Source organism: Pinus tabuliformis, chromosome 3_1 (genome assembly GCF_031772625.1).
Source record: "Pinus tabuliformis cultivar Carrire ecotype Pingquan chromosome 3_1, CPIR1, whole genome shotgun sequence".
NCBI lineage: Eukaryota > Viridiplantae > Streptophyta > Pinopsida > Pinales > Pinaceae > Pinus > Pinus tabuliformis.
Window position 1 is genome coordinate 212,851,013 of NC_142301.1, and position 3,229 is coordinate 212,854,241.

The following is a 3,229-nucleotide window of genomic DNA, read 5'->3' on the forward strand; positions in this document are numbered from 1 at the left end:
TGGATTCAATGGTATGTTTCAAGTCACTACTGGAAACACTGGATGTTTAATTTCTATTCATGCTCTTGTGTCATTAGATTAAAGTTTGTTTACATGTTACAGGTTTATAGCAATATGCTTTTTGTTTCTCAGAGCATTTAGGAAAAATACAATTTGTTGTATGGAGTATTTGTCTAGCTACAAAAGTTAAAAGCCTCAGTAAAATCAATAGATTAGCCCATGAGACTCTATGAATTATATCATTAATAAAATATTCTTTCTGATCTACTATGTAATGTGCAATATTGTTTTGCCCCTTTCCCTTTATGTTTTTACTTCCCATTTTATATTTATTTGTCTTACATGCATAGGAACCTCCTTGCTTATGACAACCCTTTGAATATGGTCCTGAATCAATTTCTGTAGGGTTGATCTATAAAGTGCAGTCAACAAGTATCTTCAATAAAACTGAGCATCAAGAATGCCTTTAATTTGTTAAAATATGTGTAAACTTGGAAAAATTAACCATTTTATGATTTAAAATGAAATAAGGTGCATAAATACAAAAGATACTCTAGAAACCTTTGACCAAAGAGGAGGCAATGGTTCTTGAATAAGGCTTGAATGGACACAAAATTTGGGATGATTGAAATCTATATTTATAATTTTGAAGGGAAAGGTGGGGAGTTTTTATTGGTAGAACATGGATATTGAAGCTATATCACTTCCAAGCACAATATTTTCAAATTAGTTAAGTGTTGAACATAATTATCGAAGCTTCTCTCTTTAGGATTCTTGCTTTTCCTAGCTTTACCTAACCAACATTATTATTTGTGAGGTATCTTTCAGAGTTGGATTCTATTGCGTCTTAACATTCTAAGTTTGTATTTAATACCTTGTAATATAATTGGTATTTGAGATAATATAAAAAGGATAGAAAATTAAATTGTAATGATGATGTTGTTATATGTATAAGGTCATGATTGCCGGAAAAGGGCTATAATGACTACATATACAGTCCCCTGGACTGTGGTAAATCACCATCCAACTTACAAATATCAAATAGTCTATAAAAACAATGTCCAATGTGGACACTTGTAGGATAAAATGATGTATGAAAGTGTTATCAAAATGAAGGTTGTGATTTTGAAATTTCTGGGGTGATGCAATAAAACACCATCTGCTATCTAATCCACACTACTCCCAATATCACATCTCTTCCTTCTGAGTCTTAAACTGTACAGATTTACTTGTATCCTTTTCACTCTCACCCATCCTTACTTTTCTCCATTCCAACCAACTTGTGCTTCCCATCTATGCCTCGTTGCACCTCTATTGTCTTTGCCTTCATGTCCCTGTTGCAGATATCCCATCCCCACTTAATACTAATAAGCTAAATATTGACCCCTCTAGCTCAAGATTAGGAAACTACCTTTGGAAAATATCATCAAAATATTCTTTCAAGCAGCACCTACTGGTACATGATTGTTTCTTTCTATTCCTTGTTTCACTGCTCTCCCTTACTATAACCACCTTTCTCCATTCTTTTTTGAGATGGCCCAGGTTATCACTTATTAGTAGGCCTTCTCATGCCACACTCGAAGATGGGTTTGTGGGTTCTGATAAGAATAGAACACCTCCTCCTCCACTAGGCCTGGATTTCCTGGAAGCCCCATTGGAAAATTCACATTGGAAAATATACTATAATAATTTGTTCAAAGTATGCTTCTCTGTTTTCATGGCATTTTCCATTACATCAATCTTCCCATTTGGATGGTGAATATTTACTTGACAACCTCATGCTATCCATCACTATCAACAAAATAGAAAGTTTAGTTTTTACACGAGAATCACATGCTTACTATAGTTAAAAGATTCAGTGGAATCCCCTGATTTAGTGGTTCCAACTTCCTACTACAACAAGGCATATCTAGCTCCTTCGTTAATTTCAAATTTCAATTCCATGAATCCATAGTCTAGTTTCATAAATCTCAAGTAACTTTCCTTTTCCATGGTTCACTATTTTATAGAGATTGTTTTCCATCTTCTTTAACTCCACTGTTTCACTCAATTGACCCTCTTTGATTAAGTTTGAATAGTTATGTGTATTGCTCAATGTTATCATCTTCACAAATAATCCTGTAAACAAATCTTGATTCTCCTCTCTTGCCCCGTTTTATTTGAATATGTTTTATACTATTGATTGCATGGAAATGACAAACTCAAAATTAAACATAAAGGATGATCACTGCAAGGCATCGATACCCAAAAACCTAAAATGTGAAAATTGTAACCTCTTTGCAGGGAAATAACTACTACAAAATTGAGATAGCTTGGCTAGAGATGAATATTTGTATAATTATGCATTTAATACTTTAGGTTCTCACTATACACTTACTTATTTGTTAAACGCAACCATTTATTTGTGATTATCCCACCAGAGCAAGTTGATGAAGGTGACTTGACATGGAATCGTGTTTGGACTAAATTTCTTTTCTACAGTTTGTGGGTGAGGAGAGAGGGTGAAAGGTTTGTCAATGGCTTGCACTAGAGGTCTGTGAATGACTTGGACTAGAAACTATGGGCACAAAACCATGCCCTCCCAACATGGGAACAATAAAATGAAACTTCATGTAGTGATTGATGTTCGATTGATGGCATTGAAGGGCTCATGTCACACAAATGCTTTCAGAAGGATTGAGTGCTTAGAATTGCATTTGTAGATGACCTCCTATGCATGGAAGTTCACATTTCATTAGATAATTTCTCACCCAAGGTTACAATGACAAGTCACAAAGATTGCAAACCAATATTGAGTGATGACATACATGTAGGGCATGCAAGTGAACATGGACATCACAAACCCTAAAGCAAGGAAGATGGGTGTCAATTCTCAGAAATATAACTCAAACCCAGTGAAAAACCAAGTTTGCTAGTTGGTGACAAGGGTTAGTTAAGTGGTTTGGGTAAGTTTTCTAAGGTTTATAAAGATTTTAAACATTGATCAAGTGTAGGGTTCTATGTAATTGGTTTTATGACATTATGATTCTTTACTTCCTAAAAATGCAAGTTCATTGTTCATTTTTAGAGGCATTCTTTTCAGCAGCATTGTACCAGCAATGTAACTGTGGGATCTTGGTAGGACTCAATGGTTCAAGCAACACCTTGTTTATCATGCACAAGAGAGGTAGTGATGGAGATCCATGCAATTATATTTATTTTTCCATGTTGATTTTTTCTCATGTACTTG